This window comes from Haemaphysalis longicornis, unplaced genomic scaffold (genome assembly GCF_048455015.1).
Source record: "Haemaphysalis longicornis isolate Haplotype H1 unplaced genomic scaffold, Haemaphysalis longicornis Haplotype H1 scaffold_1, whole genome shotgun sequence".
NCBI classification, from domain to species: Eukaryota; Metazoa; Arthropoda; class Arachnida; order Ixodida; family Ixodidae; genus Haemaphysalis; species Haemaphysalis longicornis.
The window spans coordinates 440,843,582-440,861,948 of record NW_027526203.1 but is presented as its reverse complement, the minus strand read 5'-3'; the positions used below and the strand labels follow the sequence as shown (position 1 = coordinate 440,861,948).

Below are 18,367 nucleotides of genomic sequence, written 5' to 3'. Positions count from 1 at the left end.
GCTTTCGCTCGCTTTCGTCGCAAGTGTGAACGGGCCTTTAAGGATAGGCAGTGTAATTGTGCCTCTGAGGTAATTGATCGTTTTCTTCTTCTCTATTCAAAGATTTTGATCCGAGACGGAAGAGTCGTTTCTGTTTGGTTTTTGTAATATCTATATTTCGCCCGGCCGTCAGGCGTTCTGTATGGGAGGGTCCAAAGTCAGGTGCAAACTGCCGCTTGTGACTGCTGCGACCTGTTATCGAACTCGCGACCTATATCAGTCAGCAAGATAACACCTTGGTCACTGTGTTGCTTTAATGGCGTATCTAGAATAGCGTAATGACTTATCGATCTGTGTTCACGGCTAAACTGAACGAAACTGGCACAACCCAATAGACGTAGCCATCACTACTTGCTCCCCACGCGGATGTCGGGAATACGTATTTAGCGGAATTGCCACACAACCTGACAACTTTGCCCAGTAAAAGGTGAGCGAATCAACACTGCTGGCAGATAAATTGATCGTCACCGAAGAAAACTGATAGAGAAGGTAATTTTCCAGCATAAATTGCCCCATGGAGCTGTAGATTGAAGTTTGGGGTGAGGCGAAAGCTTGAAGTTCAGAGTTCCTGAAATATAAATATATTGTGTTCCTGAAAAATCTCTGAAAGAACCAGTTTCTAAATCGTAGCATTGCGTGTTTTCTTTACCGCAAATCGTTTAACGCAGAACGACTCAGCTAGTGCACAAGCAGCAATTAATGCAGAAAACAAGAACCAATAAATGTTGGTTGGTGTTTGTACTTTTGAAAAGTCTAACACCTGCATGGTTCTTCTACGATTGTGCGCGTGCGCGTGTGCGGAAGATAGCATACCGACAACAGCAGTTCGCCCCTGCGTCGTGAAAAGCTTGCAAGGACGCGTCAGCAGTGCCACGGGACCATAGTATCACTGGCAGCGAATGTATTGCAAAAAAAAAAAAAAAAAAAAAACGCAGAGACGGTTAGGCTCTGCCATAGTTATTGTAGGAAACTCTATGTGCTCTGCCAGCTATCGGATACCGGGAGAAGGGAGTGTACTACATTCCTGCCCATCAAGCGTTTCCCAATGTCTCACTGCGAGCTTGAGCGACTCTGGGTGCGTATCACGTCTAGAGGATTTAGATACGTGCACAGGATTCAGAGCGCGGGCTCGTATATGCCTTGTGGCCAACCCTCCTGTTTGTGTTTGCGCTCTAAGTAGTTGATTGATTGATTTCTTTATAGTGCCATGGTGCATGCCCCAGCATGCACCATGGCCATCACCGTCTGTGGCAATCAGCACACGCTGCAGTAGAATGGATTCCTTCTTGCTGTACACTAGACCGGTTTGTTCTCTGACAGCATAGACATTGCTGGAATAACAACAGCATGCAGTGGAACTTACGCCTAACAGTTCGCGTCGAGGTCTTACGACATCAACCGTTACCCCAAGCATGACGTACACTGAGTACTATGAGTACTTCTTTTTAGGGGTACCGGTTGACGATGTTACACTTCAAAGCGTGACATTAGGCCTAACGCCGGGCCGTCGCATGGTCGAGCTGCCCCTTCCCTCTACTGCTCATCAGCCCTTGCGCCGGCGAGTTATAAACTCTGTATGCGCTTAACCACAAAATACCGAGCGAAAATAGCTTATATTCATGCTTATGAAGCATTTCCCCAAACCTCACTGCGAGTACATGCGCACGAATGAAGTTTCATCAATGATGATTCAAAAAGGAGTTTTCACGAAACAGGCTGGTTGAATTTCGTGCGAATCAGACAGAGGTAAGCTAAAAGCGTTTTTACACTAAGGAGCAACACAAGAACATCAATCTGAACTGTTAAAAGATTTTAAAATCATTAATATACTTTAAAGAGGCACCGCGCAGTGTCGGGCCTGTGGCGCAACGGATAACGCGTCTGACTACGGATCAGAAGATTCCAGGTTCGAATCCTGGCAGGCTCGTCTTTTTTTTCTTTATCCCCCGTTTTTTGTGCGGGGAACAAGATCGTGCCGATTAACTGAGTTATTGTCCAGAAAATGAAATGAATGTCCCTGTGGGCTTTTTTTTTTTTTTTTTTTTTGCACGCGTCATCTTCTACATCCTGTATGGGAGCACTAGCGATGGCGCCAATATACTGCCAATAGGTATAAAAAAAACTGATTTTTTTCGTTACTTGTCGTAAGTAGTTCACCGTTGAATTGTCAATAATTAATAATTCCCGTCTTCTGTCAACACACAGGCTACTACGGGTGGCGTATACTATTACACAAAACGAACCCGTGCTTTGGAAGGGTGTAGGCCCGTTCGTCACATGGTGTCTCGTCATAGGCCGGTTCGTAATAGGCCGTTTGGTCACATAGGATCATTCGTCATAGGACATTTTGTCACTTGGGAAAGTTCGTCACAGGAACGGTAAAACATTTGCGGTGTGTTTTTAGACGTAAGTGGTGATATGGCATCACTCATTAGCGTTTGTACATGTTGCATAAGGGTTGCTGAGTAAGAAAGTGTAATTATAACTAATTTGCACGTGTTGTTCTCAGAAATTACGTGATTCTCGCCATCCTTTTTCAGCAATGTGGAGTTAAGAGTTTTGTACTATATATTTTCCCGTCCCGTGGAGACACACTTCTTTTGGAAGGAGAAGTAAGATAAGAAAGAGACAGCGTATTAAACAAAACAAAAATAATTTCAACCACCACCTGCAAAAAAGCAAAAGGGAAGGCCAACCCACCAACTGCGAAAGGGTCAACCTGGTATGAATTATGAGTTGAAACCACTAACAGCCCCCCCCCCCCTCCCCCTATTTTTGGCCATCTTGGGCGGGAACATCCGACCAAAATGAAACTTCCAGACGAAATTTCGAAGAACGAGAAGGTCGGGGCTGCAACTTTCCCTATTACGACTTACCACTTAGAAACAGATGCCTCTTACCAGTTTTCCCATGACGAGTCGGCTGTGACGAGTGGGCCTGCTCCCATGGAGGGTGGCCAAGCCAACCGCAACATTGAAAAGGGGGGCGCGCGTTCTTCTTTGTAGCCCGCCTTCCAAGAACTTTATTAGGCTACGTCCCCGCGCCTCACTTTTCTGTCTAGAGTTGTTGAATTCTTGATCGATATTCTTGATCAACCCAGGTCACCCTACTTGCCCACCCTGGCGTGCATTCTTGCTGAACTTTCCCAGATGTATGGCCGAAAAGCGAGAAAAAAAAAAAAGGAAAACATGTGCCTCGCTTTTCTCTTTGAGTTGAACCATCCTACCTACTTCGCCGAGACCCACATGCATGCAAAAAAACAAAAAAAAAAAGAAAAAAAGAAAGAAAGCACGTGGGCATTCGTTGTGTGCACCTATGACGAACTTTCCCATTTGTCGAACCGGCCTATGACGAATGACCCTATGTGACCAAACGGCCTATTACGAACCGGCCTATGACGAAACGCCATGTGACGAACGGGCCGTATCTCGCTTTGGAACTATCCCGCAACAAATTGCACGGTGTTCCATGGTCTCCTCAACGTAAGGCAAGAAAATGTGCCGCAGGAACACCTTTTCGCCTACTGCGAGATGTAGGAGGAAGGGTTGCTTTCCAGAAACATAGAGAAGAGTTTGTGCAGTGACAGCTGTCAATAGATTTCTACAGGGGGATACTTTTTTTCTCTCGGAACCAAGATGGTGCGAAGGTACGCCAATTTTTTATGGGACAGTTAGATGCCACATTCCTCTCTCAATTCCGCTTAAAACCCCTCCTGTACAACAGGTACATTGACGATATCTTTTTTATTTAGATCAACAGCGAGGATGAGCTCCTTCATTTCATTTACTGTTACAATGCTGTACTTCCGAGCATTAATTCTACTCACACCTGCTCTCAGGCTTGCAAAAACTTCCTGAATGTGACTGTGAGAATCGGAAATGGTGAACTCTCGATAAAGCTGTATCGAAAGCCAATCGATCGCCAGCAATATCTTCATTACCCAAGCGACCACCCACGTCATTGTAAGAATAGCGTAATAACGTTGCTTATAGCCAGACCCACCGCTTCAATCGAATCTGCTCGAAAGCGGAAGATTTCACTACTAACGACCAAAGTTTAAAAACCGTCCTGGGGGAGCAAGGGTACCCACCACGTGTCATAGATGACGCCATACAAAAAGCCGAAGCACTCAACCGCGTGGACCCAATTGCGAACCGACCCCCACAATGCGACCTCCAACGAACGAACATATGCTTCCTTGTCTTGACGCGGCACAGCAACATTTTCGAAGTGAACGCCTCAAGCGGGCGTTTCCATCCACTCCCGGTGTCCCGGAACATCAAGGACACACTCCTAGACTCGAGAGTAGATTCATCGTTCCCTCATAATGAATGCAGGCCATGCCTGAAACCGCGGTGCTTTACCTGTAAGACAATGCAGCAGACAAACACTGCTCTTAGCTTCAACTCAGAGTACTCTTTAAAAATTCTCGGTAACTTGACGTGTGACACTTCCAATATAATTTAGTTGCTTGAGTGCAATGTGTGTGGAATGCAATATATAGGACAAACAGGAGCCTCCTTCAGGCTCCGGTTTAATAATACCCGTGCCACACGTACACGAAAAATGACATTAAATGCTTAATGCCTTAAGTTTTAATGCCATTAATTTGCTGCTACACGCAAAAATCTAATGCCATTCGCTTTAATGTCATTTTGGTTTAAGGAGTTCCGCACAACTCATTTACCTTCGCGAACACCTTAAATCGGCCTACTCTCGAACGCGATGAGCACCAAATGAAGCCACCGAAACTCTCAGAACCAGAGTGTTGACGCCGAAATGTAGCTAAACTTCGAAATATGGCGATTTTTTGTGCACAATTGGTGGCGAAGTTTTGAAGAAGATGAAGTTCACTAGAACAGAGGCAAAAAGTAAGAACATCGCGTTACTCTTCGTGTTAAATTTTTCGGATTTGGCTACCGCTGGCCGGCGACGGCATGCTGAAGCCACTTTTAGAAACGGCTCCCACCATTTTTAAGAAAACACCATTTCTGATTATATTTTCTTTCCCAAAAAAACAGTTTTAACGCTTCTAAGGCGTTTTTCTCTACATTAAAGGCTTCTAAAATATGAGTGAATTTCTCTTTTTCTTCGTGATCACCATCATGCTTAACACATTTAATGCCTTTGCATTTTCGCGTGTAGCACGGCCCGCCCAATTAATGACATTTGTTATATTAAGGCCTTAAACACTTAATGTCATTTTTTGTGTACGTGTGGCACGGGTATAACACAGGGCATAAACCTGCCTCTTTCCCAACACCTGAGCCTCCCAAACCATTATTTCGATTAACTAAGCGTCACACTCTTAGAAACCTGATTCAAGTCAAACCGAGAACAGGAACAACGTGAATCGTGCCTCATGGATCGATTCAACATGATTAAAAATGTATAAACGAGAACCCGGGCACACTTGCAGCCGTTAAAACATTGTGATCTACCTAACCATATCCATGACAGCGTGTATGTAGCTGGAACCGGACTCTCCAAATCACCATCTACGCGTGAGAATTTGTTGAGTGGCATTCCCCCCCCCCCATTTTTTTCTTTTAATTTCCCGCCATTTTTTGTCTACGTTTTTTGTTGCCGTTTTCCTTCCTTTTATATTTTTCTGTTTTTCCTTTTCTCTCTTATCCTTTTTCTCCTTCTTTGCTCTTCCTTTTTTATCTCTTTGATATTGAATAATAACTTTCCAAGTTCCTCCTTCAAAATTCAGTCTTACACTTTGAGACTTGATATTTGCCAAATAAGCCGTTGCTGTATGACGAATGCCTTCTGGTCTCCCTTCTTTACCGAATTGTTTCTCGAAAAAATGAAAGAGTGGAAGCTCCGAACATTGGATATTGCGCACAACCCGTGGGATGCGAAATCCAATTCTGGGGCTTCCGTTATTGTCCTGCAGTGTTTTCACGCTGTTCTATTCTGTTCTATCGCGCCCATCGATTTTGTTTCTCCTCCCTCACCATTACGGTCACCCCCGAAGGCGGGAATGAACCCACTGCGGTGTGTTTTCTCTCTTTTTCCTCTCCATCCCTTTCGACCTCTGTGTCCTGTTTCCAAAATGTCGACTCTCTGTTCCCCGCCGACTCTGCGGAGAGGGGGCACGGAGATCCCCGTGTCGGTGCTAGGCGGCTAAGTGGCCGCAGTTACAAAGAACTCAGGACGCTGCCCTGCGTCCCGTTCTGGGAAGGCGGAGTCGTGGAACGGCCGCTGTACGAGAGCGTCAGTGGGCCTTTCAGCCAGGGGCCGTGGTTACAGTAGGATATGCGCGGACATTTTATTTAGGCCTTTCTCTTGACTTCTGCACGACTACAAAAGGCCCTGTGATTGGATCCTTTCGCGTGACCGGGCGCTGGCACAGTGACAGCTAATGGTGGCATGTGATTTTGTTTGTATGTGTGCTAAAAGAACCCCGCCCTTGGACACTCTTGGGCTTTTTGCATTTCCGCTGCTTTCCTAGTATCTCGAGTCCCTACCACTCGCACTTCCACTCAATGGTTTCCCTTTTTCCGCTTTTCCCCAACTTTTTTGGGGCGTCTTTTTGTTCATTCTTCTATATAGCCTTCAGCAAGATGCACACTTCGTGTTTGTGTGCTTTTCATGTATGCTTTTGTGCGTCGTTTCGTTGAAAATTCGGGTACCCGCCCTCCACTTTCGACATATGTGTGCTCTTCAGGTACTCTCAATCCCGAAGAAGACTTGTCTCAAGTCAAAACGTCGAAATAAACACCGCTGCTGCTATTACCGAGGGTTCTATACCTTGTGTGTGTATGTCTATGTATGTATGTATGTATGTATGTGTGTGTGTGTGTGTAGCGAATCAGAATAGGAAATGAGGGGCTCGTAGAAAATAACGCAGAAATTTCTGTGTTATATATATATATATATATATATATATATATATATATATATATATATATATATATATATATATATATATATATATATATATATATATATATATATATATATATATATATATATATATATATATCCAATTCATTTCTCAACTTCCAAGCTTCTACGAACTTTTCACGCTAATAATTATGAAACGCTCGCACAAGCTTATTTCATCCGGCCATCAGCGTTTGCACACATAGGCTACGTGCGGTCGATTCACGCAGGAGAAATAACGTAGGCATACACACTGCCTGTCCATTCTCTTAATCTCCTGATAACATAGAGATAATCGCAAGCAAGGAGCAAATAAGTGCGGTGAGATTTGGCGTTGATGTCAATGAGGAAAAAAGGAAGAACATGCCGACAGTATCCCACGCGGGATGAATGCCGTTCACCGCATTACAGGTGCTGCCAATGGCAGACGCATTTTGACAAGCGATGCACCCGTTGCCCGAACGCAGTAGCGTGTCATAGCCAGGCCCGACAGTGTTCGGCCACAGTTGGCGTTTTCGGAGCAACAGGGGACACATGACGCGTCTTTAGAAGAAAGGAGCGGCACGAAAATAGACGCGGGCGGCAAATCAATCATCTCCTTCCTGCCCCAAACGGCGGTGACGTCGTCGCGTGTGCACTGCTCTTGGGAAACCTCTCGCCGTGTTCGTACAAGAATGCCCACTTCTGCGACTGACGATTGCGCCGTCTTGGAGCAACGCCCTGCGAGTAAACAGACGTGGCTTCTCCTGGCCGAGCGCATTGCAAAAGGGGGTGCACGTGCACGCCACTGCGACGCGTCAGGTCCTTGTGCCCTGCGCGGCGGTTCCTGCGCGTGAGACCTGCTTTCGCCCTCTGCGGAGAAGCGACGTCGCAAGGACACCTCCCCTCCAATATTTCACCACGAAAGAGCGGCTTGTAACGCCGAGCATGTAGGCCCATTATTTGCCAATACGCGGACGACTATACCGCATGAGCACGAGTATGGCTTAGTTGCACGATACGCAGTATGTCCTCCCGGTATAACGGGAGTAATAGCATGTTTTTGTATAATGCACAAAAGCGATTCGCGCACTTCAGCGCGAGAAATAGTAAGTTGGGACGCCAACCCTCACTAAGGATGATCCAGATACAGATCGCTTCGCTACCAGCCAGCATGTATCCACAATAGCCGGCTTCGCCTGTGGCGCATGAAATGTGCGGATGTTTCCCGATTTATTAATTAACTGTTGCATCTATCTTTGTTGTGCCAGAGCGGTGCGGCAGGATACACGCGGAGGATCCACTGAACCTCACCAGCAGGAAACCGAACAAAAATACTACACGCGCGCGAAGCTGACACAAACAAGAGCTAAATACGGCGGTAGGGTTAATGATATTCTCAGGGTATACGAATGAATTCCGAACACTGAATGGTTCAGTGTTCTTTAGGACACCAACCCAGCAGCGCCATGCTGCCCTTCACGCCGGCATAGCGGAAGTGAGCCGGAGGTTAGTGCTCAGCGCCTGGCGTGGCGGATAAGGCTCAAGTCAGACCGCGAGGCACCAAGGGACCTCACCATTTTTCCAATCCCAGCGACAGCATACGAGCCGTGCGTGACGCATGACAGTTTACTGAAGCATTTTCAGTTGCGAAGGGTCCAAGCGCTCGTGCCATGGTGACCCCGCGATTGCATGAAGCTGTGCTTTTTAACACGCCGTGTTGACAAGCCGTGGGCGCCGCGCAGTCCGGTAGCCGGGTGCGCGCGTTGTGAGGCCCATGGTGACAGGCTGGGTGTTCGGCGCACCACCGATCTCGGTCGCGTGCCACTCGCATTTCCATGCGCGCCGTTGGTGCACGTCGGCGACAGCCTCCGCCGGGTGCCTTGCGAAAGGTCAAAGGGGCTTGCGAAGGCAAAGTGCGAACTTAGGCAAACGCGAATATGCTAATGGCGTGTTTGCCGCGTTTCCAGCGCCCGGCAGCGCCGTTTCGCAGTGCGTGGGCGACTGGAACGAGCTTCTTCAGTGTTCGGCCTCCGGTGATTACCACACGAGGAGGCGCGCCTCTGCTCACCCGAGCCCAACTTTCCAACGGGAGAGCTTCCGGCGAAGGAGCAAAAAATCAAAACACCCCTGTGTGACCCACTTGCTTTTCGGGACAACTAGAATGCCTGCTCTCAAGGACCTCCGTGCGCTGCACCTAAAAGCTTCTCGCGTGCGCTACGTTTGCGCAACTGCTTTACGAATTGTTTCAAGCGCGGCGTGTTCTCACTTCTGTAAAGCATGAAGGGCAACATTTCTCACGCCCTTTGCCCCTGCCAGTCCAATAATTAAAAAAGGAAACTATACTTGCTTGCGTCCAGCACAAGTATTTAATATGCAAGTCGAACAATACCCAGTGCCACTACCTTTTCGTCTCGTTTCTCCCCGTGCCCTGGACCCCCCCCCCCCCCCCCCCCCATAAAAAAAGAACTAAATAAATAACTGCTTCTACTTCTTCAAATTTAGGGTTCAACGCGAAAGCGTTGAATAGCTCGTAGAGCTCCGGCAGTGCCGGACGCGAAAATCGTGATTGGTCGCAGAATCACGACGAATGCCAGTCACATGGAGGACGTCGCGAAGCCCGCCGAGTGGCGCTGCTATCCCGACGTTATTAGAGTTCCTAGACGTTATCGCTCGCGCCGCCTGCAGACAAAACACGTGTGGGATCGATGCGGTGCCATCAACCATGCAGTGCGCTCTTCTAAGTGGTCGTCTTCCAGAAGTGTGGATGGCGCATCTACGTCTGTGCCTGCTCTGATATAGCGTTCCAGTTTTAAACACGAATCTTAAGCGCCCTCCAAGGTTTCACGCTCCGACCATGGCTACGAGGCGTGCCGTATGGTGACAGGAACCTGAACTTGGTCGTCGGTCCGTGTAAAGCGGTATTTACACGGAGGGGAAAACCGATACCCTATGCGCCGCGTATCACGTGGCCGATGCGTCACGCCTTCATGCGTATGTTGTGGGGGCAGGCGCTGGCGGAGTCTAGGGGAAGGGGTATGGTTTGTCCAAGATGCACAGAATATACCGGCCTCAGCGGGATATTTAGAGGCACAGAGAGAGACGTGCGGATATTTGACTGAAAAAAAAAAAAAAGGTGATCTCCGCTGTGTCATCACGATATGCAAAACGTAATACGTGCATTGCGTAATTTTACAGCGCAGATCCCATTATTCGAGCTAAATCGTATACTGGCCCTCATCATCAGCCTATTTTGCTGGTTTGGTTGCCGTAATTGGTCACCTAGGTGCACTGCGGTGAAGCTTACCCACAGGGTTATTTGAAGAGTCAAGGGTCCAGTGTTTAACTTTGTTAACTCGAGCTTCCTTCAGTGCAATTCAACCGAAATGGTACGGTTGAGGTGGAGTTGGAACTAAGGTCTGAGTTGGAGGTCAGGTCAAGGATACTGAGGTCATTTGCTCAGTTCTGACTACTAGTTCCACAACCACCCCTTACTGCAACTAGCCACCGCGGACCTTACCAAATAAGTTTGAGTTCCAGGGACCCCAAAATTAGCATTCGTTTGGTGAAACAGGCACTTTCCGCTTCGATGTGCAGACCCCAATAAGCGTTAGTGTGCGTGTGAGAGTGAAAAAGCGAAGTGTGCTTGTGCAGGCTCCGCGTTGGCTGCGTTGGCACTCCGCAACTGCAGTAGTTTCGTGATCCGCCAGAGCATCGCAATTTCATAAACTCCTTTGCGGCTTTACTAATTAGCCGATATTAACGATTGTCACATGCAATAAAGTACTAGAAAGCGCCTTGCTCTGTGTAAGACTGGTTCATGTAATTGCTAATTGCTAGTTCGACGTTTCTCGGACGAACCCTTGCCTCTTCCACACGCCGACGGAATTTACGGAGCAGAGCTGCTCAGTAGATCGCAGTGATAACGCCCACGTCTTGTTTGTGTGCCAATTCGAAAGATTGGTCGTGAAGCAGTAAGGGAACAACATTTGCCTGCAACAGAGCTGGCCTCAGCCGTGCAGTTGTGGCATGTAACAAGGGGCTAGGCGACGAGAAGATGAACCGCGAGCCCGTGCGCGCAGATCGCGCGAGAGGTGGCCTGCAGGCAGACGCAGCAAACGGCCCGTCGGTGGTCGGGCAGGTGGCCGAGGACGGCGCGGAAGCTCGGCCAGACAGGAAAGAGGCCGGGGCAGGTGGTTCTGCAGGGCTGATTTGCCGGCAGACCGCTAACTGGCTTGATTTCTTCGCACGAAATGTTTCGTGCTTCGCTGCGTAACCTTTCACGGCGATCCCTCCGCCGTTACGAGCGGGGAGCGGAGCGCGTCGTCGTTAGGGGGCCGAGAAGAGCGACACATGTCGTTTCCTCCCGGGCCTGCAGATTGGAATCGTTGAACTTGTGCGCTCGTTAATTGATTTGGGGCGAAGGACAATGCGAGACAAAAGAGGGGGACGCCGTTGTCCAGTCGCCCGTTCTCACGTTCCTCCCGCCGAGGGGCCCGCGTAACGGAAGCGGCTGCCAACGGGGCAGCCGGCCCGGACCCTGCTCGCCGCGGGTCGTTGCCCCGGGACGCACCTCATCCCCAGCTGACCGCCCGGATGGCAAGGAGGCTCGTTAGCGGAACGGGGCCGTTGTTGTCACGCATTCCGCGCGAGATTTCACTCCGCGAGGACCCGATTAAACATAATGGCAACAACCATCGACAACAAGCGAAAAATTCTCTCTCTCGCTCTGTCTTTGAGGGTATAACTTATAAAGCGGTGTTCCAAGACGTTCAGGTAACAAACCCGGAGCAAGTCGCACGCATGCATTTCTCTCTGCCCCCTCTCTTTCTCCGAAGCATCAGAATGGGTTATATGGAGCGCCGGCAAATGACAAAGTGGCACCGCCCGCCTTCCGTCCCTCAAATCCCCCTTTGCAGCATCCCCTTCGCCGCAGAACTCCGCCTTCACATGCATGGGGCTCGTGGCGTACATCAAAGCCGTACCACGGGGAGAAGTGCGCGCCACGCTGAAATAAAAATTGTCATTCTTGGATGTAACGGGACCCGGACCCACGTTTGGTTGGTGCGATCTGGGTACGCTTTCAAGTGGGCTGTAGAGGAATGCGTCCCACGACAATCCTCACAGCCGCTCCTACCCGCCTGGGCGTTACAATCATGCCACTCACAAGCTTCAGGTGGCGCCCATGGAGTAAGATAACATAGGAGCGCCTACTCTAACGTCGAGCATTGCTTGCACCTAGTTTCATTAAAGAAAGGTTACACATTAAAGCTGTATACAGAATTCATGAGGTTAAATTTCAGAATGTGTTGAGTATTGTTTGTTTTAGACCACATTGCGCTCTCTCTGTAGTTGGATCACGAGCGCTGTTTGTGCAAAGGTGCCGTTTCCCTTGGGGGATTTGGGGATCTCTGAGTGCGAAGACATGTTGGTACAAGCAGCATTTAACAACATTGTTAATGTCGTTGAAAATGGTTAAATATAAAAGTGATAAGGCCGAGATCACAAAGCAATGTGACCCCGTTCACCAGGCGACCGCAAGGGGCACTTGGAGACCCCCTCCTCTCGAGATTTAGAAATAAACTATGGCTTTAGACTTCTGCAACAAGATGTGACCTGCTAACTACGCACAATGCAGCAGAAATTCGACGACAGCACTTGAGGGCCCTCTGACCGTCCTTGTACTCGCTCCCTCCATCCCAAATAGCCACTTGGTAATAATTAGGAGGCGAATACGGCTTTCGTGTCGGTTGGTGTTGGTTACATGCAATTGCCCCAAACCACACCTTGCTGATGACATGCCGACCTGGGGTTCACAGACGCAGTTTAAAGTGGGAAGCTCGATGATAAAATGCTCGTGGCATTACCACATATGCACTGTACTCAAACAGACGACGGACGAGTGAGCCGGCGAACCAGGCGCAGGTGAAGGAGTTAGAGCTCTATTTAGAGCCATGGTACACTGCACGTATACGACGCCTCAATCCACGCATGTAGGCACCGTAGGGCTGCTGTCGGAATAACGCCATCTGCACAGTGCTAAGTGGACCTGCGACTTCAGCAGGAAGTGGTTTCGATCTGAGTGCGCGGAATGTTATCTGTACTTCGTGGCGACACCTTTGCGCTCTTGTTACACCGCTCTATAGGCCTTAGTATTGCCAGAGTCCTTCAATAAAAAGCATTGAAGGACTCTGGTATTGCCAAGCCAGTTGAAGACCCGCTGCTACGAGGTGTACCTAAAATCAATCTATTGTCCACCGTGCGTAGTCAAGTCGTACCTCCGCGCATAATCCGTCTTGAACAGATGTATGGACAGAATTACCAGCCGCCAGCGGCGGCCGCTTTTCTAATGGAGGCGAAAAGCAAAAACGCCCGTTTGCTCAGATTTAGGCGCATGTTAAAGTTCCCCAGGATGGTCAAAATTTATCCGGAGCCCTCCACTACAGCCCTCCACTACAGTGGAGCCCACTACAGCCCTCCACTACAGTGGAGCCCTCCACGGAGCCCTCCACTACAGCGCCCCTCATCGCCTGCGAAGCGTCGGCGCGTTAAACCCCACAATCAATCAATCAATCAATCAATCAATCAATCAATCAATCAATCAATCAATCAAAAATTATCGGCTAAGACTGCTACAACGTTCAAACAAACCGTAACGCAAGCCCCATACTAAAGGGTCAATGAGGTGCTGTAAATAAATAAATAAATAAATAAATAAATAAATAAATAATAGTGCTTCACAATATTCAGCGCCGACCATCGTCGCTTGTGTAGCCAGGGAAGAACGGTAGCCTGTCTTACCCCACCCCACACAGTTCAAGAAGCGTGAAAAACGTCACATGAATAAAAAAAAAAGCATTCGAGTCACTGTTGTTTGAATATGACGGAATCGGACACAGCAAAAATAGTTTCACTGCTTTTCAATAGCCCCCTCAGCGACTTCCGGCGTCGAATTCCGAACGCAACTTTGGACGCGCTTTCAGACCGTCTGCGTCACAGTTTAACGCTCTCTCGTGCCACTAATATACATTATGTTCTTTGGGAGGAGAATTCTATCTTGTATCAAACAAAATTGCCCCACAGATAGGGTACTGTACCTGTACCTATATAACTCGTTATTATGAACTCTTCGAGACAGAAACGTGTATTCGTTATAATTAAGCGGTACTTCGTGAAAAGAGGAGATGATTTGCTCTTCCTGCACTGCAGTTGGGGCCATGAAAAGCTTCGGATAAAGAGTTATTTCAACTATAACGTTATTCCGCTTTAATGATGCTTTAGGGGTAGGAGGGGGAGGTTCAACGAAGACCTCCTCCTTTACAGTAAGCGGGAGGTGATAAGGTCCCCACTTGCGTGAAAGTGCGGAATGGTCCCGCTCGTGTAAGATTATGCACTGTCGGTCGTACCACCCCTCAGTAGGCCTGGGAAAAAGCCCAACCCCATCCCCACCGGAATACTTAGTCATGTTTTCTTTCTTCTTCGAGACAAGGTCGCAAATACTTCTTGAGAAAATTTGAGTTTCCTTGAGCAAAAATTTTCTGCAAAGGCCGGTGAAAAGTATTTTTAGGCCGGTGAAAAGTATTTTTTCCACGGTCCCAAACGCGCTCGAGCTTAGTCAAATTTTTCTTTTATTTTTCTGAGCCCGTATACCCGAACACACTTTCGAATGCTTTCCCATGCCTTCAGAAGGTGAACAAATTGCCTTAGGATACAAATGCGGTCACTTTCTGTAACACTGTACCTGGAACAGGCGAGAACACAAAATTGCCCAGCCTTTTTCATGCCGCGGAGCCGATATCTTCGATAGGCATCTCCTGTTCGATTGACACGAGACGATGCAAAGCCGAGTCGGACACACACGGGGGAAGGGGGGAGGGGGGGCGCTCTCCAGCAGCTGCCAGGTGTAGCCCAAAATGTCGCAAGGCAAGGTAAAGTCGCGCAGCATGAGCCTCTTCCTCCACCTCCATGGGCGCCGCTGGGCGCTCGCACTGACGTCGCGGTATAACCCAGCGTGTCTGCTTGTCGCTTTGCCCAAACTGGCTGCAAAAATGAGGGAGACGCCTTGATATATGGGCCCACCTGTGATAAACGATGCAGTGGTTTGTTCGAGAGTTTCACTTTCAGGTTAACGACCCGCAGCGAAAGAAAGAAGGAGGGCTTATTGGTTCCATACTCTATTCTAAGTGCCTCTAGTGCGACGAGCGGCGATTTCCCGGTGGTCGTGCATGGCAAACGCGCAACGCTATCGCGCGGGTCCCGCAGGAACAGCGAGGGAAACCTGACTCTTGCATGCATCGTTTAATTTCGCCCAGTGCGAACCTGGCCCGCACGAAGCTCGTGGCCAGGTCCTCGAAGTGCGAGTGCACTCCAAGGCGTGGAATTCAGCATGTTTCAAATCACACGTCCAAGTTTCATGCGCGCGCGACCGCAGTGTCCTCCGAGGTGCTGGGGGGAGGGGCGCGTGCGCATGCAAGAATCCTCTGATTCTGAAACAATTTCACCGCATGCATTTGTTTTAGTGCGCAAGCACTGCGCGGGTCAGCCAATGGAATCACAGCAGACCCTCGTTATAAAGAAGTCCTCGGGGACAGGAAACGGACTTCGTTATAAGCAGAACTTCGTTAAAAGCGGGGATGACTAGCTCTCTCTCCGCACTACAGTTCGGACCATCAAAAACTTCAAAAGAAAAAGCGAGGATTCGGATGAAGCGATTTCGTCACAACAAGGGTTTACTGTACGTGCTTGTGCGCGTACTCTGGAGCCAGTGTATAAATACCCGCAGGGTGGAACATCACCGCAGACCTGTACTGCACGGCGCTCTATAGCAGGTATTTATGCTGAATCTGATGCACGCACGGTAAAGAGAAAAAAAAAACATGATTTATTTCATCATCATCATCATCATAGGTCCATGCAGGACGAAGGCCTCTCCCACTGACCTCCACCGGCTTCGGTCCTGCGCGGCCCGAGCCCATTCTTTGCCTCCGAATTTTCTTATTTCGCGTCTCCATCGAGTTAATGGCCTTCCCCTCATTCTAGACCCACCGCCCACTCTGTTACCATAATAGGCCACCGGTTGTCGGTTCGCCTCCCTACATGACCTGCCCAAGTCCATTTCCTTTTGTTAATTTGAACTTTGATATCTTCTACTGGAGTTTGCACCCTAATCCAGGTTGGTCGTATCCTGTCCCTAAGCGTTGCTCCTATCATTATTCGTTCCATGGCACGCTGGGCGGATTTGTTTGCTTTCAAGTTCTTTAGTAAGGCGCCAAGTTTCCGCTCCGTATGTGATCACCGGCAGGATGCATTGATTGAATGCCTTCCTTTTTAGGGATAGAGGTAACTTACTTTTTATTAGCTGCGAGTGCTTGCCGAGTGCACCTGAACCAATGCCCATTATGCGCCGGATTTCTTTCTCGTGGTTGGGATTCGCACTGACATCTGGCCAAGGTAGTTTTATTCTTATGCTTGTTCCAGTGTTTCGTTATCTACGCTGAAAAAGACGCGTTCAGCATATTTATTTATCATTCATATAGAATTATTTATATTTATCTTAAGCCCCACGTCTGATTTAGTTACTCATTCATTTTTTTAGAGTTGTCCTGCAGATTCACTGAGCAAAACTATGTCGTCTGCAAACCTCAAATGGCTCAAGAATACCCCGTTTATCGGTAAACACGCGTTTTCCCTGTCAAGCTTCCTAAATTTCTGATGGAGGCGAAAAGCGAAAACGCCCGTTTGTTCAAGATTTCAGTGCACGCTAATGATCCCCAAGAGGTCAAAATTAATCCGGAGCCCTCCACTACGGCGCGCCTCATCGCCTTGGTAGCGTCGGCGCGTTAGACCTAATATTCAAACAAACAATTTCTCTTGACACGCCGTGAACAATTTCGGCGAAATGGAATCTCCTTGTCGCACTCCCTTTCGTATCGGTAACTTTTCGCTTTGCTTGTGAAGGATCATCCTGCCCGTGCATACCTCATATATGTCGTCTAGGAGTCTTAGGTATAGGTCTCCTCTATTCCTTGGTCCTTTAAGGCGTCCATCACTGCAGCGGTGTTTAGTGAATCGAATGCCTTTTCGTGTATCTTAGAACTGGGAGCAAGTGGGCTGGTTGGTGCATGTTTAAAAATGTAAGAAACAGCGCAAAGGACAGGACGTAGAGTAGAAGACAAACACGCGGCGCCTTTTCATGGTCTATAAATGCATGTCACGTGAAATGGTCTGCTATACATTGAACATTTTTTTACTATTTGGTTGATGACATGGATGTTATCCGCTATACAGAATCTTTTTATAAACCCAGCCTGTTCCCTGAGTTGTTGGAAATCTAGGCTGTCGTTTATACGGTTATTGGTAAACAGCTTGTATGCAACCGACAGTAGGCTGATAGGTCTGTAATTCTTCAGATCTTTGGTAGAGTCCTCCCTATGTATTAAAACTATGGGCGTTTCTTTAGGCTGTACGTGGGTACATTTAAATAGTTCAGCAACCCTTTCTAGCGTTTTATCTACACCCTCCTTTAAAAGAACCATGGTTTGGCCATCGTTCCCTGCAGGTTTTCCTCTTTTCATGCCATTAAGCGCCTTTTCTACTTCCTCTTTAGTTATTGGCGGAACATCGCAAGCTAGGCTTGTAAGCTCAGTAGTTTCCCGTGGTCCAACGTTGCTGGCATACAGCCTGGTTTAAAATCGTTTCGCTATTTTTATTATCTCGTCCATATTGTGTGTATGTTACCCTGTTCGTCTCTGATTGCGTGCATCCTGTCTCTGCCAATGGCCAGCTTCCTCTTAGCATATATGACCTCACTTAGGATATATGATGTCCAACTTAATGTCCGAGAGATCCTCTAATAGCACAGCTAGGCGTCCCTCGCCAGGCAGAGTTCTTGCGTGGAACGTTGCCAAGTTCCAAGTTCCAGAGGAGGCCTGTACGGACTCAGAGATTCTTAGCACCCTCTGCTGTGTCGCTGGCCTGACTGCCGCCGTGGTCAGGAGCTCTACAGATGCTGGGGGCTGAGGGATCCGCTTAATAAGGCAAACGAACCCAATGAGGCTTGCTTGCGCACCTAGAACAAATCTCTGTCAGGCCGTCCTTTTTTTTTTTTTTTTTACAATCGCCGAAAGCCTACCGCAGGCCGTTGCTGAACCGGCAGTATACATGTGCCCTTATATACCAGTAAAGGGGCACACATAATGGTGTTAAAGAACGTTCATTGCCATACAACTACCAGATCGCATGACTACGAAAAGGAAAAAAAAATAATTTGCTGCGTTCCATATTCACCCTGTATTTCAAGTTGTTTACGCTCCAGCGGTTTTGTGCCATTTCATACCAAGAAGGTAAGATTCCGAAGAGAATTTGGCAAAAGAACGTGAAACTCAGCAGGGAAACTGGCTGTCGTGTTATCTTGTCGTGTTACCGCGGCTGTGAAATAACAACAACTGTACAAACA

The 18,367-nt window shown here is 48.2% G+C and overlaps 1 protein-coding gene and 1 non-coding gene across 2 annotated transcripts in view; one reads left to right on the top strand and one right to left on the bottom strand.

Annotated features, from left to right (window-relative positions):
- The window catches only part of LOC144155837 (uncharacterized), a 148,097-nt gene that overhangs the window by 118,157 nt on the left and 11,573 nt on the right, over positions 1–18,367 (bottom strand). The gene's annotated exons all lie outside the window — the stretch shown is intronic.
- Positions 1,894–1,966, top strand: Trnar-acg (transfer RNA arginine (anticodon ACG)). The gene has a single exon. It is a non-coding gene; the product is annotated as a tRNA-Arg (tRNA).